The following is a 27,265-nucleotide window of genomic DNA, read 5'->3' on the forward strand; positions in this document are numbered from 1 at the left end:
ACATAACTGCTACAGAGGAACTCATTAAGAAAAAGAACATTGAGGTTGCAGCATTAAAGAAACAACTGAAACTACCAGCATCTGAGGATCCAATGGCCAAAGAAATCGAGGAGACAGAGACTCAAAAGTCATATATGATGAAGCTCACCATAGAACAGACTTTTGAAATAAAACAAATGGAGGAGCAGATGGATAAATTGGTTAAGGAGAAGGAGAAGCTATCAGGAACAATCAAACTTCAGTGCATGTAGTCTCTCTTGCAATAGTTCCCATCACCAAAGTTTCTACTTCAGCCACTACAACAGTGACAGGTACAATAGAAGGAGATGAACAATACTGAAGCTATTCAGAACTTGTCTATCCAGACATGAGAAATTAATAAAATAAAGGATGAACTCAAATAATTATGGCTTATAAAGTCTATATCAACTAGTCTTCATAAGCCATCTCTTCAGTTTATTCCTATAAGCTTCTGAAGTGATAATCTATAAAAAGAATGAATTAAAGGACCATTTGTTCAATTAATTCCCTCAAAATAAATAAATCATCAGCGCCTTTTGTAAGCTCATGTGTATTTTCTCAAACCTTTAAACATAGTTTAAAGGTTTTCATACTTATGATTACTTAGCTTTCTATTTGAAAACTGTGGCAATCATATTAATTTTCTGTTTTTGCTCATCATCATAAAAGCTATTTCACTGTGTAAATATTTATAGCAGCCCTTTGCTGAGATATTGATATTATTCAAGAGGTTAGGCACATCAATTCTATATCTATTTCATCCACTGGTCTCCCAAATTAAAACAAAACCCCCACAACAATTATCTTATATGCTCTGGTATAATAGCTGACCATTATTATCTCATAGATACAACATCAAGCTGGCGCCATTTCCAGGGACTCGAATTTCATCAAGTTTTCCTGGGGCAATGATATGAATTATATTCCTTTAAGGTGATTAAATTTCTATAAATGTTATAATCCTTCACCTGGCGACTTCGCTCTCCCAAACTAGCACCTTTTAAGCACACCAGATCTCATTCAGAGGCTGACTTAGTTAATCCTCTGCCAGACCCTGAAAAAAATTCTAAGAAAAGCCAGTTCTAAAAGGGGACATCAACCCTCTTCTCTTCCTCTTCAGGCTTATAGTCTGAAGATTTAACATCATTTGATCCTTATAGTAACATTCTATCCAATCCAGATTACTCCCACCTATCACCTAGGGTTACTGAACTCTTAGACATGGGAGTTGATTTTAAATCAGCATTTCTCATTAATTCATTTAAATCTCATCCAGAACCCTCACTACCACCAGGATCACCTAAAAATGAGTTTGACTTGGGTGTTAATTTACTAGAATATAAACCAACAGATTTCATATCCCTTACCACTTATTCATTTCCTCCCACTTTTGGACAACCTGAAGCTTCTGCTTCTAAACAACCTGAAGAGATCATTTATGTGTATTTGAATCCACTCTTTGAAACAATGAAGGTATTAATCCATAGGTCCAGAATTTATTTCTTAAGACTCCTTTGAAATCATTCAGGAGATCCCCTCCTTCTTCACCTCCAACTAGTTCTTCACCCCCTCAATCATCTTTTTCAACCCCTTCTTTATCTTCTTTAACTTCTTCATCCACACAAACACCTCATACACCACCTCATACTATGGCTTTCCAACCTATTGTATAGGCTAGATATGCAACTTTAGTCTTACTTCCCAATCTCAATGCACTCTCAACTGGATACTTGAAATACCTTCCCAGGTATAATGGAGAAACCGGTCGCTCTGCTGAGGACCATCTTCAAGCCTTTTTAGACTTTGGAGATAACATGAATATTGAATAATAAAATTTTTACATGAGGTTGTTTGTACAATCACTTGAAGGAAATGTAAGAATTTGGTTTAGGCAGTTACCTACAAATTCCATTAGAAATTGGGAAGAACTTACAAACATATTTAAAAACTAGTGGGGTGAGAAAAAAGATCCTCTTTACTTTCTCACTAAGTTTGATGAACTTAAAAGAAATTCCGGTGAACCTGTATCATACTTTATCAAAAGATTCAATAAGCTTTATCATAAAATGCCCCCTGATTGTAAACTACCTAGAGCAGCAACAAAGTCTAGATTTTCTAAAGCCTTTGATGATGATTTTGCTATTATGCTGAGAGAGAGAACTTCAAGAACTCTTGAAGATATGCAAACAAATGATATTGAGGTAGAAGCAAACAAGGATGCTTCAACTTCTTTGAAAGCTAAAGATGAAAAGGACCAAAGAAAACTCAAATCGACATCAGAGGCTTCTAGTTCCTCTAAGCCTACAACTAAAGATTCTAAAATAGATGAAATAACTTCTCTTCTCAGAAATCTATCTAATAGAATTTCCAAGATTGAGACTCAACCTAGGACAATTCAACAAACAGTTACCAGACCCCAAAATCAAAATCAAGGTCAATATAAAAGAAATACACAATTACAAATTCTTCAGAGACCTAGTAATGATCACCAGATTCCCACTCCTTTGTTGATAGATGATTAGAAACCCGATGATAATACTATGACCATCACTGAAGATATTAATAATATGGATACTTCCCCTAATCAAACAGTTATTATTCCTCTTACACAACAAAATCAGGTTCAAGAAGATCAATAATCTTCAAATGTTTTTAAATGCCATGCCTTCTCTGAATTTTTAATTGCAGAGTTGAACAAAAGATATGACCTTAGGCCTAGACCTAGCCCTGGAAGACCTTCTAAGGAAAATCCAGTAATTGAATCTCGTGCAAAAATTTCTCAAACTCAAACGAATTTTATTCAACCATTAGAATAGTCAATTGATACTCCTCAAAATGACAAAAATGCTTTGACTACATTTAATGTTGAAAAAGAGTTAGAAAGAGTTAAAATCCCAATTCCTTTTTTAGAACTTTCTAAAAACCCTGGGTATAAAAATCAGGTCTCCAAATGGATACAAAATACCTCAGTTGATGCAGAAGGTGATATCATCAGTCTCCAAGATGAAAAACCAACAGTTGTTTTTGGCCCTAGCTCAGATATGATAGATGAAATAGTGCTTCCTTTCTATGTAACTCTTAAGACAAATGATTCCATGTTGAATAATTGTATGCTTGATTATGGAGCATCACATAACCTCATGCCAAAAACTATCATGGATCATTTGAAACTTGACATAACTAGATCCTATCATGACTTATACACCTTTGATTCTAAAAAGGTGCCTTGCTTAGGATTGATTAAGGATTTAGCAGTGACCCTTGCCCGAATCCCAGTGAAAAGTGTAGTACTTGATATAGTTGTCGTAGATATCCCTCCCAAATTTGGAATGCTCCTTTCTAGGTCTAGCTGTGCCAATTTAGGGGGAACTCTTCAGATGGATATGTCTTATGCTACTATTCCAATTTATGGGGGAGAACAAATAAGATTATATAGAGAGGTGAGATTTGTGCACACTGTTTGCAAAACAGACCAGCCAAGGAACCATCCCATTTATGAAATTGACCAATATTTTGGTTGCTTTCAACTCTCTTCAAATCAAGTGCATGAATCTCAAGTTAAAATTGAAGATGTAATTGAAAGTCTAGCACCAAATCAAACTGATATATGGAAACTATTTTTTGATGGCTCCTGTATAAAATATGGAGTAGGAGCTGGAGTAGTTTTGATATCACCAGAAAAAGAAAACATTACCCAATCATGTAAGCTTGACTTCAAAGTTACAAATAATGTGGCTGAAAATGAAGCTTTCCTTTTGGGATTACAATTAACCAAAAGCGTAAAGGTTCAAAACTTAAGTGTTTTTACTGATTCAGAACTTATTGTCAAGCAAGTGAGAAATATTTGCCAGACTAAACACCCCAGACTTAGGTCTTACCAAAACAAAGTATGGGATTTAGTTGAAAACTTCTTTGATGCTTTTAATTTGACTTATATTCCAAGAGATTAGAATATTCATGCAGATGCCTTAGCTGTTTCTGCTAGTTCATTTAAAATTCCCGATCAGACTAATTTACTCTACCAAATACAATTCAAGTATAGACCATCTATCCCAGGAAATCTAAAACACTGATAGATATTTGAAGATGATGAACATTTGAAATCTTTTCTACAAGTTGTAGATCAATTTTCTGTTCTACAAATGAAGATAGATCTGAAATAAATGAAAATACAAGTGGGAATGATACTTCATATTTCAGTTCAAAAATTGATGATCATGATATTATTCAATTGTCTAACAATTTTATTCCAAAAGGTTTGATACCTTTAGAAAATTTATTAGATCAAAATGATGTCCTTCGAAATCCTCAGTCCATTTCTTCGAAAGAGGACATAGAGGAAATTAACATTGGGACAAATGATGATGTCAAAAGCATCAAAATATGTGCATCTCTAGACCCTGAGATTAAAAATCAATATCTTAAGTTACTTCAAAATTATAAGGATGTTTTTGCTTGGACCTATGCTGATCTAAAGTTATGATACTTCATTAATACAACATAAGATCCCTTTGAATCCAAAAGCAATACCTTATCAACAAATAGTTAGGAGAATTAATCCAGCCCTTCTGCCACCTATAGAAAAGGAAATTAATAATATGCTAGATGCCCACATCATTCTTCCTCTTAGATATTCTAATTGGGTTGAAAATTTAGTTCTTGTTAGGAAGAAAAATGGAGAAATCAGACTTTGTGTGGACTTTAGAAATTTGAACAAAGCATCATTAAAGGATAATTACCTTTTGCCCAAAATGGATCAGTTACTTCAAATGGTTTTAGGAGCACAAAAAATTTCTATGCTTGATGGTTTTTCAGGTTATAATCAGGTAAATGTTGATCCAAGAGACAAGGAAAAGACAACCTTCACTATACCCTGGGGTACATTTATGTACGCTAGAATTCCATTTGGCTTAACAAAAATGGGAGAAACATTTCAGAGAGCTATGGATGTAGCTTTTATGGGTCAGGAAACAAATTTGTGGTTATTTATCTCGATGACATTACACTTTTTTCTAAATCTGATCGGAAACATCTAAAGCACTTGAACAAGGTTTTTGACAGGTGTACTAAATCTAGGATATCATTGAACCCTAAAAAGTATTTGTTTGCTATCAAAGAAGGAAAATTGTCGGGCCATGTAATTTCAAAGGAAGTAGTGGTGATTGATCCCAAGCATGTGTCTGGCATTGAAACATTGACCTTACCTAGAAACAAGAAAGAAATTCAAGCTTTTCTAGGCAAGATTAATTTTTTAAGGAGGTTCATCCCAAATTATGTAGAGATTGTAAAAGATATAACTGACATGCTCTGAAAGGATCATGAAGTCAAATGGACTATCTCTTCCAGGCATGCATTTGATTAGATCAAGAAAGCTATCTCTGAAGCTCCCACCTTGGCCAGCCTTGATTATACTAAACCATTCAATATCTTTTCTTTTGCCTTAGAAACAACCCTTGTTGTTGTTCTATTACAAAAGAATGAAGATTCCCATGACCAGCCCATAGCCTTTTTCAGTAAGGTTATGAGAGATGTTGAGCTTAAGTATGACATAATCGAGAAGCAAGCCTATGCCCTCATTCAAGCCCTGAAATCTTTCAGGATGTATGTCCTACATTCACCTATTACTTCTTATGTTCCTAATAGTGCTGTAAAAAATGTTTTAACTCAACTAGACACTGATGGGAAAAGAGGTAGGTGGATCACTCAAATACTTGAGTTTGATCTAACTATCAAAACTACAAAGCTAGTAAAAGGAAAAGGATTAGCCAAGCTTCTAGTAGAATCCAATTGCAAAGTGCTTGGAATCAATTCTATTTTAGAAGTACAAGGGAAGAACCCACAAGAACCTTCTGTCCTTGCACAAGGGAAGAATCCACAAGAACCTTTCCTAATTTTACAAGGGAAGAATCCACAAGAACCTTCTATCCTTGTAGAAGGGGAGAATCCACAAGAACCTTCTCTTCAACATGAAGAAAATAATCCACAAGAACCTTTACCTTTAGATCAAATCATCCCTTTACATATTGATGACAAATTTCTATTGTCAGATTGGTATCAAGACATTGTAAATTTTCTACTCCATTTTGAATGCCCAACATCATTCTCCAAAGCCCAGTGTAAAACTCTTAAATTGAAAGCAGTCAAGTACTGCATTATAAATGCAAATTTATATTGGAAAGGTCCACTAAATATTTTGTTATTATGTTTAACAAAATCAAAAATTGAAGGAATCATTGATCAGTTTCATACAAGATTTTGTGGAGGACATTATGCTTGGAGAGCAACAACATACAAGATTTTAAGGGGAGGATTTTATTGGCCAACATTTTTCTTGCAAGTAGGGGAAAAAGTCAGAGGTTGTGTTCCTTGTCAGATGTTTGCTGGTAAGCAGAAACTAGCAGCTCTTCCACTAGTACCATCAATAATCTCAACACCTTTCCTTCAATGGGGATTATATTTTTTTGGAGAGATCCATCCCACTTCAAGTAATCAACACAGATGGATCCTCACAGCAATAGACTACTTCACTAAATGGGTGGAAGCAATTCCAGTAAGAAATGCTACCGATTCAGTAGTAATTAAATTCATTGAAGAAAATATCTTATCTAGGTTTGGTTGCCCAACTCAAGTTGTCACAGATAATGCAACAACATTATCTAGTGTTAAAATTATTGAGTTTTTACAGAAATATCGGATTTTGTTACATTAATCAACTCCATACTACCCTCAAGGTAATGGCCTTGCAGAATCCTCAAATACAAGTCTGGTGAAGGTAATCAAAAAGACCCTAGCAGATCACAAAAAGAGATGGGTATCTCATTTAATTTATGCAGTATGGACAAACAGAATAACTCCAAAAATATCTACGGGGAAATCTCCTTTTTAGTTAGTCTATGGAAAATATGCAATTTTTCCCACCAATTTGGCTTTCCCAGTTTTAAAATTCTTGTAGGACTCAACAAATGAACCTGATGATTTTTCAAGAAGGATAAATCACATTATTGAACTAAATGAAAACAAAGATGAAGTTCAATACAAATTGAAGAAATATTAGAATAAAATGAAAACCTTGTTTGAAAAAAGAGCCAGGGAAAGAGACTTTAGGGAAGGTGACCTAGTTCTAAGATGGGACTCCATGAGGGAGGAAAAGGGAAAGCATGGCAAGTTTGATAACCTATGGTTTGGTCCTTTAGCAATTGCTGAAGTGAAGGGCAACAACACTTTTGTTCTACAAAATCTTGAGGGACTATATTCCACTTATCTTGTAAATGGAAGGTTTCTCAAACATTTCATTCAATACTAAGAAGTTGGAATACATTTCATTGTAAAAACTCCATTTTATTTTACTTTTCAAGCTGTCAGTGAGATTTTTTACAGCAAAGGACTCCATAGCCCGAGGAGAAGGCACATGGATCTGTAGGTTCTCTGCATTCTACAGGAGAAAGCAGTCCCCAATTGGAGCCAATGTTGTAGCATTTTTTGGTTTTGATAAGTTAGAATAAATTAGACAAAAAATGAAAATATATTTACAAAATGTTAAGATAGGATGTGGACAAAAAGAATATTGAATAAAAAATGTTAGGAAAATATTTTGATAAATATGTCCATATCAAAGAAAATGTTAGGGTAGATTCCCTAAAAAATGAAGGCAAAAATAAAATGTTAGGTTAGATATAAAAGAAAAAGAAATCAACTCTGAAAGTGTTGCAAATCTAAATACCACTACTTTATTCTAAATTCAGTTTGAAAAATAATAGTTGTGTGCAGTTTGTTTAGATGCCACACTAGGTTATTTTATCCAATTATACAATTGCATCATAATTGGATTTGTTTTAAATTAATTCTCATAGGTAGAAAATAAATTGGCTCAACAGTTTAATCTGAGCCAATGGAGGGAATAAGGTATAGAGATAGATTGTTCATAAAAAGAAAATATTGGGTTGCTAGTTTAAATGCACTTTGAAAGGATAAGTAAAAATGTTAGGAATAGAAGGGTAGGTAGAAATGTGAAAATTTGAGATGTTGAAATGGTTATTTCCTAAAGATCAAAAAATGAGGAAACAAATTGATGATGGAAGTTCGAATAACCAAAGTTTCGACCTTATCTTATTTCATTCATATGCTATAACTCCATTCATTAAATCATCTGGATCCACAATTTCCGCGTCCGCCTATCATATTGCAACCCCACCGTTCATTCCCCACTCACATGTTAAAATCCCTCCACCTCACTTCTCATCTCGCACACTCCTCTACAATCATATGGCCCACACTCCCTTTCGGCCCTCATTTGTTGTCCGAATTTTATTGCCGGCGGGGGTGGGGAAAAATGGGCAGTCTTTAATACCACCTACATAAACCATAAAAACCACCTTTTAGTCTTTCGGGACTAGAAATCCCAAAACCAAAAACCACTCTGTCTTAACTCCGAACATGGTATCCTTCATAGCCATTTACCACCGCCCCACATCACCTCCACGTCATGTTTCACTTCATATCTCCCGTCCAATCATCTGCTGCCTATCCGTTTCCCATTCATTTCTGCTCCTGCGCATATATAACCAAATGTCTGTTAATTAACCCATTGGATAATTAATTAATTTTCAAACGTTCAGTGCCACCATCCCACTCTATTTTTCTCTTTATAAACACTGTGTCATGCATTTCAAAGGTTACATAGTTAGCTTCTGCGACCAAGATTACTCTTCAAGCCCTCTTGCTCGTACAACTCAGCCACTTGTCCTATTCGCAAGCACATCTTCCAGGTCCACTTTTCAGTTGCATGTATCCACTCTGGTAACTCATTTTACCATTTTGTCATTTACAGTCCACAGTTTCGTTTGACAAAATTCCTCCCAAGGGAAAAACAATTGCAGAAGTTTCAAATCCTCTAATTCACCCACTCGTTGATTTCCACCATACTCCATTAGTTGACAAGGATTGCAAAATCATTGAGACTTTTTCTCAATTTGATTTATTTGAAATTTATTACTGGTGAGAAGAGCAGCTAATTGACCAGAGTGATGAAATTGGGCTCTGGGAATCCCAATTACCCCACTATATTTTTCCAAAAATACATAGAGCTCCAGATTTTGTGAGAAAATGCCATGAATCCTATGATTCAAACCAGAGAGAAATTATCTCACCTACTGGAGAAATCCTCTATCCCATTAACGTTGATTCAATTGAGAAAATGTTGCAGGTCCCTGCCACTATACCAACTCATCCTTTTTCCCATGAAAACCTGATAGAAGCTTATAATAAACTAGACTTTACCAAGAGATCCCAGACCCTGGAACTATTTTTAGCAATTGGTAGTCCTCTACCAAAGAGAAATCCCCCTTATGATTCATCTATGTTTCCTAATAGAACTAGGCATATTACCACTATCTTTTCCGATTTGCTTGGTTATCACTCTGATAAGTCTATCAATGAAGCCATCCTTGGTTTCTTATCCATGTTTTCTTCTGATTCTAAGCCTACTGTTATTTATGATTTTAGTCATTTCATAGCTGAAACCATACATGAGCAGTTTGTCAAATTTAATACTGAAGAAGTATTCAAGTATGCTTCAGTACTTGTGTACCTTTTTATATGTTTTCAGGGAGACAAATTCCCATTTCCTTTGTAGAAACTTGATGAAGAAGGAAAACAACAGTCAGTGATTTTCTGGACTTCAATGGGGATGAAGGAGAAAGAAGAATTCACATACAAGCAGTTCATAGAATTATTTATTCATCCAGCCCTTAGCCTTATGAGCAATACTCCATTACCAAGGATCAATGAGGATATTGTCAAAGAACTTCAATTCATAGATCAAGCTGCAACAGGAGATTGGTATTGCTACCAAAACTGCATAGAAATCAAGGTTTTTGGCTGTGAGCTTCCACCCTACAAACTGACAAATTACCTCCCTGTTAGAATCTTTGCACTAGAGTATTTGAGGAAAATATTGAATGCAGATGAAGTAAATCTTGTAGATGCTAAAAAGAAATCACAATTTAAGCTCAAAGCTCAAGTTGATCCCTTCATTTGTAATACCAGGGCAGCAGGGGAGGAAGCAGATAAGTTGTTAAAAGAAATGAAATTTTCTCTCGGTTTCTCTTTGTCATATGACCCATTGGGAGTCATCTCCAAACTTAGGGTGGAAAATAATTTCACACCATGTCATCATATAGCTAGGCCTGAGATAGAACAATTCAAGAATCAGTTGGAATGAACAGAGAATACCCTCCAAGAGGTTGAGGAGCAGGCAGTCTCTAGATCAAATATGAAAACTTCCATTGCATAGGAAAAGACTACCAAGAGAGGGAGGGAAAAAAAATCTTCACCTGTAACAGAGGCAACAAGCCAAGGCCTCAAGGTCTTTCACAGGAAAAATAAACAAAGGGTCTCTATGAATATTGATTCACAGTCTATTGAACAGTCTATACAATCTCCAACTCAATCTACCACTTCTCATGAATAACAGATAGTCCAAATTGTTGGAGGCATTCTAGAGAATAAAGAGGAGGACATCTTCCATGTCTTTAGTGAAATCAAAAGAAAGAATGAAGAATTGAAGTTAAATACTTACACCCAGTTCTAGAAGCATTCTTCTAGCTCTCAAGCCAGGCTTCTTTCAGTCTTTGAGTATGAGAAGGGGAAGATGAAAATGGCTTTCTTGTAGGCCCAGGTTCCTCAGCCCAGGACTGCAACACAACACCAAAAACACACTTATTTTGAGTTTAAAGTCAAGGATGTGCATCCAATTGATCAAATTGAGATGCACAAAAAAATTGGACAGATGATTGCTTCAACCTTGACAAACACTACTATGAGTTTGTCAAAGATGTAGGCTACACTGGCCAACATTCAGTCACAATTAAAGTTGGAGAAGGTCTCCTCATTAGCAAAGGATACCAAGATTCAATCATTGGAAAATCTATTTCTAAGGATGGGATATGATCCCTCAAACATAAATGCTATAGAGGAGCTCATTAAGAAAAAGAATATTGAGGTTGAAACATTAAAGAAACAATTGAAACTACCAGCATCTGAGGATCCAATGGCCAAAGAAATTGAGGAGACAGAGACTCAAAAGTCAGATATGATGAAGTTCATCATAGAACAGAATTTTCAAATAAAAAAAAAGGAAGCGCAGATGGAGAAATTAGTTAAGGAGAAGGAGGAAGCTATCAAGAACATTTAAACTTCAGTGGATGTAGTCTCTCTTGCAGCAGTTCCGATCACCAAAGTTTCTACTTCAGCCACTACATCAACAACAGGTACAACAGAAGGAGCTGAACCACTTACTAAATTTGTTCAGAACTTGTCTATCTAGACAAGAGAAATTAATAAACTAAAGAATGAACTCAAAGAATTATGTCTTATGAAGTCTATATCAAACAGTTCACATACAACTAAAACAAACACACTCAAAGGCCAAGTGGAAAGGTTGCAGAGAGAACTCACAGATTCCTTCATAGGAAACAAATTTGGTTTAGCAAAAGAAGTTCTATGGGAAGAAATCACAGAAGCAATCAAGGAGATTTGGCCCTCCATTAAGATAATATTCAATCATAAAGATCTCTTGGAAAAAGCTCAGGAAGCAATGGAAACCATAACTAAGTAGCTGGACGATATGCCAGAGATTGCCTCTGATATAATAAAATTTCTAAATTCCAAGGATGACTATGAGCTTGAGGAATTAAGAATAAGTGACAGAACTGCAACGATATTAGAGGTAAAGAAGATTATCACTAAGAAAAATCTCACCCTTTAGCTACAAGAAAAGTGTAGCAATGTTAACAACATAGTTCAGAGATTTTTCAACAAGATTGAACCTTTGGTCAGCAAAAGTTTACCTTCAATGATGGTCATTAATGATAAATTAATGCCAATTGAGGATTATGTCCAGAAGTTAACAGAGGTGGGCACCCATGCAGCTTCAGTCGCCAATATCAGAGGATCATCAACACCAACTCTCATAGTAAAAACACTCAGGGATTCTTTCTTCATCTTGGATGAAATCAAGCATATATTTTTGGTGAAACCCACTTTTAATAAATACACCGAGATGGATGAAATCTACAAGAGGGTAACAAATATTTCTATCCCAGGTAAGAAACACTGGGAAGAATTAACAGATTTACTTGATTAAGGATAATTGAACAACATTCAATTTTGAAGGAGTAGTCAGCCAGCTTCAACCACTTTTCAACTTTTTCAATAATAGACATCAAACAATGCAACACCAAAATAGTGCCAGATCATTAGACAATTTTATTTCTGATTGTGTAAATAATCTCTTTTTGTAAAAGCAGTTCACGATATTTTTCGTCCTACTGTTATATAAATAACTCTCTTCATGAGTTATTAAGGGTTGCACCCTTGAAGAAGCATTTCTAGACATCTGATGTAATTAATCTTTCTGGATCATTAATATGAAGCAAAGGATTCTGAATTCTGTTTACACAGTTTGTGTTTCCTTGAAGTTTTTCCAGTGTCATTCATTATGTTTTTTCTTCATATACTTCTGTCTTGTAGAGATAACTAGGTATGAATAATTGTATTTCAATCTATTCCTATAAGCTTCTGAAGTGATAATCTATAAAGAGAATGAATTAATTGATTGTTTGTTTAATAAATTTCCTCAAAATAAATATATCTTCAACATCTTTTGTAAGCTCATGTGTATTTTCTCAAACCTTTAAACATAGTTTAAAGGTTTTCGTACTTATGATTACTTAGCTTTCAATTTGAAAACTGTGGCAATCATATTACTTTTCTATTTCTACTCATCATCATAAAATCTATTTCACTGTGTAAATCTTTATAGCAGCCCTCTGTTGAGATATTGATATTATTCAAGAGGTTAGGCGAATCAGTTCTATATCTGTTTCATCCATTGGTCTCCCAAATTAAAACAAAACCCCCAAAACAATTATCTTAGATGCTCTGGCATAATAGATGACCATTATTATCTCAAAGATACAACAACATGGTACGCAGACCATAGGATTGTATAAATAGAGCAAGGCTCTAAGTGTAAAAGATAAGTATCTAATAATGAAGGAATAAGGAAGTCTAAGTGATTGAGCTGAAGTGTAAAGTGTGTCTTTCGGCCATAGAGTAGGAGAAGGCTCTGCAACTGAGTGCACAAAGGCCTAGCTGTCCCCAGTTGAGTGTGTGGACCCCTGCAGCTAAGTGTGTAGGGCGAGTCGAGTCTGTAACCATGGAGAGAATCAATAGAGAGAAGTTTTTCTATACTTTTGTGTATATTTTTTGGCGTATTGCATGAATGAATGTAATTTACAAGTATACAGTTTATTTACTGCGCGAACCTGTATGAAGATTTTATGTTGTTAATTATAACTTAAAGCACTCAAGTAGGTAAAGGTAACTAACTAATATTGGAATACAAGCAAGGTCTTGGGTAATAGTGCAGAACGTGGCACACAAACCCTGGGTAGGGCTACGCAAAGGCAGTGTATCAGGTTCCAAGGAACGAGAAAGTGCGCGAAGCCACCTGCGCATAGGGGGAAATGAAGGACCAGTCGAACTCATCAAACATCTCTAGGGTGCCGAAACTTGGTTCTAGCACCCTCCCATACTACTTCGGGTGAGACCTCAGTCCGCGCTCCGTGGACTATTGTTGAAAGGGCCAGTGGTACTAGGATTTGTTTGGCTAATTAAATCCGAACTTGGGTCAGGCCCCAACTAGTTAACAAATGGTTCTATTGCTGGGATAGGGATCTGCATAAATATGTCTGATGTCGTATCACTGGAATCCGACCAAGAAATGAATTGAAGAGTGGTTGGACAGAAAGATTCACATGTTCGCGGAGCAGGAAAACAGGAATCCACGACTATAAAAGGAAGAGTGGTTAGATTGCTACTTGTATACGGAGATCCACAAAATTTCCTTTGCATCCTTCCCTTGTGAGTTGTACGAGTGGATCACGAAGCTAGAAAATAGCAAGGGAAGGTGTAAACTCGACAAACCTATTGTGTGGACTCTAGAATTGGTGCGCAGACTGGAAGCATCAGAAGATAACATCACGCGTGTTGTCGATCACTAGTTGGATCGAATCATAGGAGGATTCATCATTGAATTCACGGTAGATACTTCAGTCAGCTATAGTGAGGCAGAACGACACTTCCTCAAGGGACCACGAGGTAAGTATGTTAAATCTTTGAACATTTGGATTAAAATGCTACTATGTGAAAAGCGGGTTATGTGAATAAACTAATGTTTGGGGCTACACAGAGTGGGAGAATATATAGAAATGAAGGTAGCACAGAACTAGAAACTAACCCCTTGATATCACCTCTATGAGGGGGCGAAGAAGAGCTCGCAAAGGTTTCGCCAAGAAGTGCGATCAACCCGATAAGGCAGAGAATTCCACGCATACCACCCCCACCCACACAACCACCAGTTTCACCATCTTCACCCTTGACTTCGCCCATACCACCTCCACCACCATTGTGAAGCAGTATGGCCAACGCGATAAAGCTACCAATGTTCAAGGGAGTAGGGAATGAAGATCCATACCAGTTTTGATTCATGATAAAAGATGTATGGGAAACACATGGTGTCATGGATGACAATATAAGGAAGGCAACGTTGGTTAGAACTTTGCAGGATTGTGCGCTGACTTGGTACATTAAGCATTCTAATGACAATACGAATGTGGGGATAACGGATATCCAGACTGCACTAAACAAAGAATTTAGCAGGCCAAATTCAGAGGCACAGTCGATCATTGGATTCAAGGAAATATCAATGCTACTAGGAAAAACCCCGTGGGATTTGGATCAAAGATTGAAGTGCATAATTCACGAAGCGAACATGACCTTAATAGACAGGAAACACTGTGAATGGTTTGTAGCCTCGTTAACACCGCATCTATGGAACGTGCTATCATAGAAAAGGCTAACCACTCAGGTTGAAGCTTTGGAGGTCGCAATGAGATTGCATGAGACTCCGATACAAGATCCTAACCTGGGAGTCCAGTAGATTCACGCGCAGTTGAAAAACTTGTGCCTTGAGATGTAGAGTTTGAAACAAGATAGGACAACTTGTCCAAAAGTGCGTGATGAGGTATGGTGCACAAAGTGCAAGGGCCAGGGGCACGACGAGGACCACTGCCCGGTGTTCACGAATTACCTCGTAGGAGGAGGAAAAATGCCATTGAGACTGGAGGCACAGGTAGGACCAAGCACGACACCTACATTGTGGTGAACGATTTGTCAGATAGGAGGGAAGAATGCTAAGATATCTGCCATCTATTACAGAAGTATACGCAGAATTCCCAACAATTGTTCTGTAATTTCTGCAGGTCATTAGGACATGATGAGCGCACTTGTAGAAGTTATGAACTGATGATGGATCGGACTCCTACCTACAGAGTTCAGGCCGAAACACAGGCCCTCGATCAAAATGCAAGAATGGCGCGCACTGGATTTCAGGGGCGTGGATGAGGCCGAGGTGGAATGGGACCAGGAAGAGGTCACAGACAACTGATATGTTACAATTGCGGAGGACCAGGGCATTATGCCCGCGATTGTACAAATCCAATGAGACCATCATGCTTATATTGTATGCAGTTTGATCATGAGACAAAGGATTGTCCAACACTGATAGCGAGGTTGCGCGATAAAGGAGCACTCCAACCTCCCCCAACTCAGAGCCTACAAATGATGAGGTTTGAGCCATGCGAGGAAGACCATAATGTAAATATTGTGCTCCGAAGTGGTATTACGACAGGGGATGACAAAGGTAAGTTGCTTGAAGAAAGTACCTAGGTTCACAAGGCTCCAACGAAGGAACCAGAATTTGATTTGGAGCGTGCTAAGGAGACCTTCATGGAAGCGAAGAGGAGTTTCGCTGATGCCTCCACTTCAGGAAGTAAAGACAGATTAGAGTTGGAAATGGACCCATCGATTCTCACTATGTTCTTGGAGACATGCATAGAGCTGTTGCGTGACAACAAGGTTATAAAGGGGCTGCAAGAACTCATAACTAAATGCGCTAGGACCGCGCCAGGAGAACCATGCATAGTCTGGAAGCTCAGGAAGCACATGACATGAATAGGAAGGGAGGTGAGATTGACTGCGCAAATCAGAGAATATGAAATGGAACAAGTGATTCTAGACCTAGGATCAGATGTAAACGTCCTATCAAAGCAGACATGGGAGCACATGGGCAGGCTTGCATTGCAATGGTCTCCTATCCAACTGCAAATGGTGAACCAACAAAAGATCCTACCTATGGGGAGATTGTAGGGAATCACAGTAGACATTGAAGGAGCGAGCACATTAACAGATTTCGAAGTGATAGAGATTGTAGATGACAACAATCCCTATCTCGCGCTATTGGGAATAGATTGGGCCAATGACATGAATGGAGTAATAAATCTAAAGAAGTGCAAGATGATCTTTGAGAAAAAGTCACTGTGCATAGTGTTACCTTTAGACACTGTAGAAGGATTGTGCTACATAGAACCAGTGCGTGACAACGACAGCGATGACGATTTGGGTTGCATCTACAAGATAACTGTGCGGGAGCAAGATTGGGTAAATCCAACTATGGATGGCCAAATCTCATGGGAGCATGAAAGATCCTTCACATCAGATTCTGATGAGGATATAGAACGATGGCAGAACCGGTTACACGAGGTAACCACACTCAACTGTAACATGATGACAAGGTCACTACACAACATAGCAACAGAGGTAAGGGACTTGCCCACATATGGCGGGTTAAGCAAGGTGGATGACTTCCTAAACAAATTTGAAAGAGAAGTACTGGAACAATAGAGTTTCAATGCTCTGAAATGGGTTATGCGTGCTATGCCCACAAAATGGTGGGGGACACACCAAAGAAGTTTTGAGGATTGGCATGAATACAAAAGGATGATTCTTATGTGGTTTGGGAAGCCTCGGGTGCAATTGAAAGATAAGTATGATAGACGAACTGGCTCACGCACCCACCTATCTAGGCAGATACAGGCATATGGTGTGAAACCCACACAAAGGCCTACCGTCCTTGTGGTAGGAGACACGATCAGTAAGTAGGAACAGGTAAGCCAATGGTGAAAACCGTTGGGATCACAAAGTATGGAAAGACCAAGTGTGTAGAAGAATATCTACACAGAAGCATTTAGCAAAGTACATGATGCGATGGACAAGGTCTACCATGTGAAGTGGACTGACTGGGATCTATGCGTACTACCAATTCTCGGGGCTTATAGGACCGCATGCAAAAGCTTGGCAGCGTAGGCACCACCAAGGTTGGAATATGAAGCAACCGTAGTAAGCCTGATAGTACTTGACGAACTTAGACCGCCCCCGACAACACCCATAGATACTACGGTTCGCGGAACCTTGGAAGAAGAAACCTAACGGGGAAATCTTAGACTCCAATAACTTGAAGAAGAAAGGGTACGATTAAGGAAGCAAAGTGCTCTGGCAGACGCGAAAGTCAAGAAGATAAAGGATGAGATAAAGGAAGATTTTCTCGGAAAAAAGACCAGGATGGAAAGGCCGAATGTGTACGATCGCGATGACAGGTTTAAGGCCTATTGTCGTGATTTGATCAGTTTGATGCCTTGGCTTGGACCGCACATTGCTAAGCATAGTGACCAGGGTACCACATTGCAAATGGTAAATTATGCAATGAAGACCGTAACAATAAAAGATGGGGATTCTCCAGGAGACATGATGGATGATAGGATGGAAATTTTCATGGGTGGTGCGACCACCTGACTAGTTGAAGGAAGGATAGTCTTAGCACTCCAAATAGTTGAAAGGGAGTGCGGGGCTATAAACTATTCTACCTGGGAGATGCGCTCAAAAGCAAAGAGTCACAAGGTTCGTGACCACGAACGAGGGTTGACCAGAAAGTGATCGCTGAAGTCACTATTCACGATCGGATGCTCGACTTGAGGCCAAATGGAGCGGGCGACAGGCATTTAAGACGCGATTTATGGGAAAGATTTGGGAAAATCTGCCACCAAGGGAGCATTAATGAATCAAATGTGGGGGGAACGGTCGAATTCAAATTCAAAAAGTGCTATAAATTACAAAGCGCTACCCAATAAACAACACTTGGTCATTTACGAATTGAGTTATTGAGCAGAGCCTTGATTGTTGAGTGCCGAGAGTTGATTGAGCCCCTGAGATCGTGAGTGATAGATTTTTACACAGATGCTATAGGATAAAATGTACAGTGTATGGAGAATGAATATACCCTCAAAGGTCTTCCTGGGACCTTCGACAGATTGTAATATTATCTGCAACCGTCACAAAGTTACATTTATGTTCATAGACAATAACTAACTATCAAAGCATTAGAAGTAGATTACCTCAAGCCTCCATGTAGATTTGCGGGAGATCACAAAGCAGCCAAGTGGAAATCCCTTGAGTCGACTCCAGATCAAGTCCTGCACATAGAAGAGACAAGCATAATCATAGCATACAACTCTAATAACTAATACATGAATATATAAAAGAACATCTAATTGCATACAACTAAGCTACTCATGCTAATAGGCATTGAACAAACAAATAAATGAATGATAATATCAACACCACGAGTAGACAGTACAACTGCAGTTCTATATTAATGTTGGAAGAGTGATTACAACCATCTGTTTTGTCAACCTTCCTTTACCCCTCCAGCTTCTCTCTCTCTCCCTTCTTGCTCACTTCTTATGATATGAGTCAATTCTCAACAGTTAAGTATGCTATCCTTTCAAATGCTATGATCTCTTTCACAATAGCCCTAGCCTTGCTTATATAGCAATTGAGTTAGGGTTGCCAAGCTCCTCCTTGAGTTCACTAGGGCAAAAGCAATGAACTTGCCATGCTTTTAAGCTCTTTCCCATTTGCCTCCTTCTTTCAGATTATAAATCCTCCAAATAGGTCGAATTTGGATATTTCCTTGCTTTTCTTTAGTAATTTTAGGAACAAATATCTAGATATTTATGAGTCAATTCATTCCTTTGACCCTTGGAACTTCACCAAGTTTCACTAACGTTGTTCCCATACCAGCAACATGCTTTAGTAGGGTCACTAACGCACCCCTAGGCTTGGTAAAAAGCTTTATAAAGAAGGTTGTTAGTGCACAACCAGCGTTAGTGTGGAATCAGGGCCTGTGATTGTGGTCTTTGTTTCAGCTATCATGTCTTTCCCCTCTGAGTTGATGAGGAGGTCAATTTTTTGTATAACAAATGCTCCCTAAAGTATGAGATCAGAGGCCATGACGATGGCCAAAATACTTTACTTAAACTGTAATTTTCCTTTAAAAAGAGAGAGAGGATTGGAGCTTTGGGTGCTACTGGAAACTTGATACAACACACACACACACACACATATATATAAACTGCTAAAACTGCTAAAATCATGTCCCGAGTCGAGTATTCCCATGCTCAGTAGCTATGTTAGACTGATTTTCTCCAAAGAGATATGACAAATGCTGGCTGCTGATAAGCACAATGTGGATCCGGTGTCATAATAGAATCATCCTGATAAGCTGTCTCCAAAAAACAATATCCACAGCTTGGGAGAGGAAACAAGGCTGAATGATGCAAGCCTCTACCCAAGGTCTTGATTTCCGCTTCACCAAACAACATAGATTGATACATGTGAATATATGCATTGATGTCAAACATGCACGAAATCATCTGATTACCAGTCTAATGGAGACTGTTAACATATGCAAGGAAGGCCACTGATAATGGTGATGGTATCCAAGATGCACAGTACAATCTAACGAGTGTGAAAGATTTCTTTGTCGTCGAACACCCGTTGGAATCACTTAACCAGGAGCCAATAATGAGAACCCTTGATCAAACACAAGGCAACCTACCACTAATGTCTGCAAGTACCAAGGTACTGGATTTTTTTTTGGGTTGTCTTCCTAGATAGAGTGTTGAAGTTGATAGGAAGATACCTGTCAAAGTGTAGGCAATAATGTGTCCTACATCAATCGACACGAAACGAGACAAGAATGATTTTTTTTTTGATGAATATTTTGAGAATTTGGGTCTAAACAATGGAGGGCATGATGGAAGGATATGCTTGATGGGTTGATGGAGGAAACAAAAGATTAACTGTTAGGCCCCTATAATAATAGTGTAACCCCTTATTTTTATTAGTACAACCCACTTATTATATTGATGTACCCATGTAGTGCCCATATTGTTACTAATGTTCCCCATAGAAGCCCACTATGGTTATTATTGTGCCCTTACATTATTATTGTTATGTCGGCTCTGGTTATGTTATGACCCCTTAGACTCCTATATATAGAAAGGAGGTCTTTTCATTTGTATCATTCAAGAATTGTTCATTTATGTAATGTAAAGGAGGTTGCCCCCTCGAAGAGGCTGAATTCTAGGGCGTTGATCTATCTTTTCTATCTTTCCTTGAGCTGGTTTCATAACATTTGGTATCAGAGCTTTGGATTCTAGGGTTTCGCTGCTCCAAACAGGTCATCGTGGAATTTTCGCTATAACTTTTTTCTGTGACATTTCAGAAGTCGCAAAAAAAACCCATTTGAGAAGAAATCGCGCTGAACCTTGGATCCAAATTTCAGAGCTTTTCGCGTGCTATTTGCGGAGATATGATCTGAGGAAGTTGGTATTTTTGTAGACTCCTGAATTACATTCAAAACAGGTGACCTGGGGAAAATAGTCATAACTTTCTCTCTGAGCATTGGATTGAAATTTCGTAAGAAGGTACAGAAAGAGGACGGACTGTAGTTTCTTGTATGCATTTTTCAGATCCATAGGTCGAAAAATTGACACGTGGCACTTCATACAAGTTCGCTCTTCTGGAAAGGTCTATAATCAGGTCATCTTGGGAGATTGTGCATAACTCTTTTTTGGGGAATCCAATTTGGATCAGACTAGTGGCATTGGAAAGAGGACACAAAGGGTTACTACAGGTAGCAATTTTAGGACTTAAATATCCTCAAGTACAGAGTTACAGTCGTTTCAAGTTCGAGGTCCTAAAATCAAGAAAAAGCAAGATGAGGAAGTTTGATGGCAAGGATCCGGTAAATTGGATACTTCAGATGGAGCAATATTTTGATCTACATGGTGTACCACTGTTACAAAAGGTATGTATTGCATCTTCATATTTAGAACCAGATCACTTTTTATGGTATAAAGGGCTTTGTTCTCGTAAAAAACTTGTTACGTGGTCAATTCTCACGGAGGAAATGATAGCACATTATGAGGATACAAAGAGCAACACCTTCTTTAGAGCAACACCACAACAATTGGAAAGAGTAAAAGGGCTTTGTGACATATTTGAAAGTAAAATTATGGCAACAAGGAAGTCTACCCCTCACAACTATAAAGATGGACGTGTTGTTCCTCCTAGCCTTCCACAACCTACAAGGGTTACACCACAACAATTAGAAGAAAAAAGAGAAAAAGGGCTTTGTTACAATTGTGATAGCAAATGCACTAAAGGTCATAAGTGTGCTGAGAAGAAATTATTTTACATAGAGTATGAAGAGGAGGAAGAAAAGGATCAAGAAACATCAAAAGAAGAGGATATATGCCAGGACCCGACCCTAGAGAAAGAAGAAATGAATCAGAACATATCTTGTAAACTATTGGCAAGAATGACCACTCCTCAAACTCTCAAGATAGAAGGAAATATCAAGAAGAAAAAGGTGCAAGAAGTGAAAGATCACATCAAGAAAGAAGAAATGATTCCAACCATATCTTGTAATTCAATGGTCGGAATTACCACTCCTCAAACTAGCGAGACAGAAGGACATATCAAGAAGAAAAATGTTCAAGAAGTGAAAGATCACATCGAGCATCAAGAAATGAATCCGACCATATCTTGTAAAGGATTGGAAGAAATTACCACTCCTCAAAATCTAAAGATAGAAGGACATATCAAGAAGAAAAAGGTTCAAGCAGTGAAAGATCACATCGAGCATCAACAACAAGTTCTCAAACTTTTAAAGGATAGCTCCAGTTCGGTGCAAAATCAAATGAAACAACAGGTAGATCAACATCATAGTGAAAAATGTTTTGATGTAGGAGATTGGGTATTTTTACTGCTACATCTAAAGCAAGCTATTTATGAGAAGGAAACGTTGGCAATACTACATGCACTTAAAAAATGGTGACCTTATCGAATGGGAAGACTCTTCAAGGATGAGGATGTGGAAGCATTGTTTTGTGCTATTTCTATTATCCAACCAGATTGGATAAATGAAGCAAGAGATGAATGGAAGAAGGACAAAGAAGTATGGCCACTTATTCAAAACTTGCAAAAGATCCCAATTCAAACAATATTGCCAGCTATTGAAAAGGAAGGAAAAATCATATTGGAACCTGGAGCAGTCACAGAAACAAGAACCCGACAGCTACGAAATCGATCAATTTCAGAGTGTCTCATCAAGTGGAAGAACTTAACCGCTGAAGATTCCACATGGGAGGACAAGAATTTTATACAGAAGCATTAAGAACTACTCAAGCGTTGAGGACAACACTTTTTGAAGGAGAGGGGCATGTTAGGCCCCTATACTACTAGTGTAACCCCTTATTTTTATTAGTACAACCCACTTATTATATTGATGTACCCATGTAGTGCCCATATTGTTACTAATGTGCCCCATAGAAGCCCACTATGGTTATTATTGTGCCCTTACATTATTATTGTTATGTCGGCTCTGGTTATGTTATGACCCCTTAGACTCCTATATATAGAAAGGAGGTCTTTTCATTTGTATCATTCAAGAATTGTTCATTTATGTAATGTAAAGTAGGTTGCCCCCTCGAAGAGGCTGAATTCTAAGGCGTTGATCTATCTTTTCTATCTTTCCTTGAGCTGGTTTCATAACATTAACCCTTGAACAATAGAAGGCACGACAATGGTTTTAACCATGCAACACTAGACTCATGAACACTACAGAGTGTTAGGATACAGAGATGTAATTACATCAGGGTATTTAGGCTAAACTCATAGGATGGTAGGATTCATATTGAGAGGTTGTCATAAGGAAGGTTTATCTGAGGGAGTGCCATGTTCAAGGAATGACTGTTACCAAACCACGCTTTCTAATACCGAATGAAGCTGTACTGTCAAATTTCCCCATCTGATTAGTTTAATGAGTCCAGACGAGTAAACTCATCGATCTTTTCATATTTAGAGAGTCTAAAAAGGACTGCAAAAAGAGAGACTCTCTGCCCTATCTTATTAGTTTAATGAGTCCAGACATACAAACTTGTCGATTTTTTCATGTTTTAAGAGTCTGAAAAGTATCGTAAAAAGAGTGACTCTATATCTTGTCTGTGTAATTTAATGAGTCCAAACTAGACAACTCGGTGGTCTTTTCATATTTAGAGAGTCTGAAAAGATCATAAAGAGAAACTCCATGGTGGTCCCTTTGTCATAGTTGTTAACGTGTGCGACAAAAGGTTAATAGTATACCCGAACCAGTTACTTTTCCGTGAGTTAATCTATTGAATCCAGATAAAGAGAAACCTATGTTTAATAGATGAAGACCTCATTTTGTTATGAGTACGAGGAGACAGAATAAACTTGTTTTTTGTCGTGAATTTTTAATGAGTGATGCAATGACAAACTCAATACCTTCATCAAATTTTAATGAGTCAAATGAAGAAAACTCCGGGTATCTTTTTCAGTTTAATGAGCGAGGAAAAAGAGGTAAAATAACTGCTCATTCCTTCTTCGTAGATTTAACGAGCCCGAAGGAGGGGAAAAACTCGGGTTTTTTCAATTTAAGATCAAGAAATGGTCCCAAAAAAGAAAGTGCTCTGGTTGTTGCCGTATATTTTTAATGAGCCTGGTGACAAAAACTCGGGATTTTTCAGTTTAACGAGTGAGAAAAGTACCTAAAACAATGCTCGGGTCGTCTTTATAAATGTTTAACGAGCCTAAAGACAAAACTCAGGATTTTTTCATTTTAATGAGCGAGAAAAAAGTTCCTAAAAAGAATGCTCAAATGGTCTTTTTCAGTTTAATGAGCTAGAAAAAGATTGAAAAAGAGTTGCTTAGACCATGGTCGTATATGTTTGACGAGCCCAATGATGAGAGACTTAGAGATTTTTAAATATTTTCAGGGCAAGAAAAGATCCCATAAAAGAACAGTGCTCTTTCGAGAATTGCATGCAGTATTTTTTGGTTTTTAAATGTTTATGTAATGTTACAAAGCACATTCCTAGTGCAATACTAGGCATAATCCTTTCTCAGATAGAGTCCATTTCTGGGCTCCTTGGGTGGGACTCCTTCCCAATTCTGTATTTCATATGCCCCCGTGGGGAGGACTTTATTTATGACATAGGGACCTAGCCATAAGGGTTGAAGCATGCATGCCCCCAAGAGGTCATGTTTTGGATGATAGAGAAACACAAGGTCACCCTCTTGGTAAGAACGAAGCTTCACCTCTTTTGCGAATTGGGATTTTACCTAGTGATTGTGAGCCTTGAGTGCCAATTCAACATCTCAACGGGTTTTGTCTAGCTGTTTAAGGTATAGTAAGCGTTCTTCTTCGGTAGTAGTGCTGGGCAGGGGTTGAACAACTATTTTCAAGGAAGGGATTTGACACTCAATGGGTTTTTCATTGTCGTAAAGCTAGATCTCATGCGCTACAATAGATGGATTAATGCCAGGCATTCCTCATGAGACCCACTGAATACATCATGGGATTCCTTAAATAGGCAGGTGAAGCTTGCAATTTCCTCAGGATTGCAGTTAGCTTCAATTTGAATTTTTTCCACAGTGCCTGTCTTGACAGAAATATTGATGGGCAATGATTTGGAAGTGTCGCCCATGTTTACTTTTGCATCTAAAGTTTGGATGGTTGTATAGGGTGAGGAAATGATTTTTGGTATGTCAGGGGATAGGATTTGAAGAGGCATCGTGTCTGAATCAGATATCGAAACATGATGGAGCCAATCCTCCCAAGGTTGCTCTCCTAAACTCATGATTTATCGAATAGCTTTGTCCATAGGTAGGATTTGATCGAGTGGATCGAAAGGAGGAGCTGTTATGGGAGGGGAAGTGGTACCGTCGGCAGTAACCAATGTGACTAGAGATGCGGATGCAAATTGAATGGCTTGGTAGGCAAATTCAGTTGGTGACAGCGGCATTTGTTCTCTAAATGTGTCAAGGTCTAAAGGAGCTGGTAGGATCCATGGATCGGTATGTTCATGAGCAATAGATGAAAGCATGTTGACTGTCTGTGAAACCTTGGGCGTCTGAAGAGGAAAAAAACCCATGAGGGAAGAAGCCTTCAATAAACCGGTACCTAGACTGACATAAGAGTCAGTTCCACCTCCTACTAGGGGTACGGAGCCACTTGGTAATGGGGAATAATCAGGGGTGCAGAAAGAAAACTGATCTATTGTAACTACTTTTCCATCTAATGGAAATAGGATGATGTGAAAGACAGTAGATACGACGACCATCATGGCATATGTCCAACTGTGACCCAGCAAGAGATTATAGTCGAGTTTTTTGTCTACGACTTCTATGTCCACTATTACCATTTTCCCATACAAAGTGATGGGGAAACTGGCTAGGTATCATTTTGGGATAAAAGTGTGGCTGTCAAAAGCTTAAGGGAGTTCGACGATGGGGATAGGGTTGGAGAACCTAGGGTGAGCCAACATGAAGCCGACATGACATAGGTAGAATCACCTTCATCAATGACAGTTCTGTGTATACCTTTATCTTTCAAAGTTATATGCACCTGAAATGCAAGCTAGTGAGAAAGGGGAGATTTACACTTTTCCATGTTGAAAATAGCAAGCATGGAATCCTTTGGGTCGATGCCACTAATAGCTGAAAGCAAAGCTTTCCATTGTGTTGGGCATGTTTGTAATACTTCGAGTGCCGACATAGCTAATGGAGCTTGCACCAAATCTTCTACAATGTTGTAGTTTTGGGCGTCACGTGTAGATGTATTGTGCATTGTGTGTCGAAGTGCCCCTTTTGGGGGTCGAATTACAAGGTCCACAACCAGCCTTTTGATATGAAAATTGTTGGGCGGCAGTGGGTTTGTACATCAGGAAGGTTCCGCTACATGAGTGACACAAGCTCCATAAGATTTGGCTCTTGTTTGTTGCTCTACCGTTTCAAATGTGTAAACGATAGAAGATCCTTCACCAGCTGAAGGATGTTGTGAACCATCATTTCCCCCGGGGGTTGCGGTTGGTTTGCAATAAGATTTTGTTGTTGTTGAGCGGGAAAAGGATTTCTAAGGACATCGAGGGTCTTACCAGTATCCCTTTTGGCAAGTTACTCTGTGCATTCCTGAAGATGCGGACAACGCCAGGTCATGTGGTCTTTTGCATAGAGTTTGCATGGATATCTGGTGGGTTTATCCTTTTCCTCGTCAGTAGGCACAGTGACCTTTTGTTTTGGCTTTTGTTGCTTTTTTGACTGCTCCTCAAAAGGAGCGGTCTGTTTCTTTTTCTTCTTGTTCTTGCCATTGGGATTTTGTGTAGACTGCATAGAGTTTATCACGGTGGCAGGAAGAGTAGTCGATTTGGTAGAGGGGTCCACTAACATGTCAACGATGTGACCGCTGAGTTGTTTTACAACAGCCCCATAGGTTGCACCGACAATCCTGTCGGCGTGCACTCCGGGGTGATGAGTAGTGGAAACATTGGGGTTACCAGGGGCATTGGGGATTATGTCATAAAGAGTGCTAAACTGTGAATATATCAGATCTAAGTGATGGGCACAACGTATGGATTGGTATTCTATGACTGCACCACCTAGAGCGACATCTCTAACAATTTGCGGGAGTAAAGACTTGCAGAACCAGTGTGTTAAGAGAAAGTCTGGGAGGGGAGCTTTGACTAACCTCCATCTACGTCTCCATTCATGTATATGATCGGAGATGTGGGTGGCAGTATCTTGACGAAATGAAGCGAGGAGCTCTATCCCAGTCTCATAGCGGATGGGTAGCTGGAAGTGCTTTAGGAATTCCATCGCTAAAGCGTTGAAGGTGTTTACTGACGTGTGTGGTAACTCAATATACCATTTCACTGCTTTTCAAGTGAGGGTGCGGGGAAAAAGACGTAACCGGAAACTATCATCCACCATAGAGTTTGAAACACACCAAAGATGGTAGGTGGTGATATGGGTGCTCGGATCCTCCCCTTACTTTCCATCGAACATTGGGATGTCCGTTGGTATCTTATGTGGGATCGACGACCATTGTAAGTTGTGATAGATGGGGTCGTTCGTCAGCTTG

The sequence above is a fragment of the Pinus tabuliformis genome, chromosome 9 (genome assembly GCF_031772625.1).
Source record: "Pinus tabuliformis cultivar Carrire ecotype Pingquan chromosome 9, CPIR1, whole genome shotgun sequence".
NCBI classification, from domain to species: Eukaryota; Viridiplantae; Streptophyta; class Pinopsida; order Pinales; family Pinaceae; genus Pinus; species Pinus tabuliformis.